The sequence below is a fragment of the Penaeus monodon genome, chromosome 30 (assembly GCF_015228065.2).
Source record: "Penaeus monodon isolate SGIC_2016 chromosome 30, NSTDA_Pmon_1, whole genome shotgun sequence".
NCBI classification, from domain to species: Eukaryota; Metazoa; Arthropoda; class Malacostraca; order Decapoda; family Penaeidae; genus Penaeus; species Penaeus monodon.
This window is the reverse complement of record NC_051415.1, coordinates 22,931,795-22,932,257: the sequence shown is the minus strand read 5'-3', so window position 1 is coordinate 22,932,257 and position 463 is coordinate 22,931,795.

Genomic DNA, 463 nt, shown 5'->3' with positions numbered 1-463 from the left:
ATTTCTTACTCTCCTTTCTTATCATTTTCACTTGTTCGCCGGCATGTCAGGCGGGCGAGGTTACCGAAGTCGTCCCTGATCACTGCTCTACCATTTTCATTCCTTTAGGTGCGATTTCCCCCGTCATTCTCACAGCTAACGAATAAAGAAATATATCAAATAAACTCCCTTTTCGAAATTCTATATTTAACCCATCGTGGCGAAAAAAAAACGAATCGTAGATAAGTGTTCATACACATCAGTTCAGTGCGTTAGCGGTATCCAGACCTAATCCCCTCAATATATACTTATGCACATACCAATGCCGTTACGAAAGCACCGCAGGCTGAGAGGTCAGTGACATTCCGTTGGTTCTCTGCTGTGATGTCGGAGCCGATGCTGGGTCAGAGGTCACCATGACGACCTGTCAGATCGAATGTGCAACCTCACGACATCACGATGAGGAGGACTGGCTTTAAGGGTA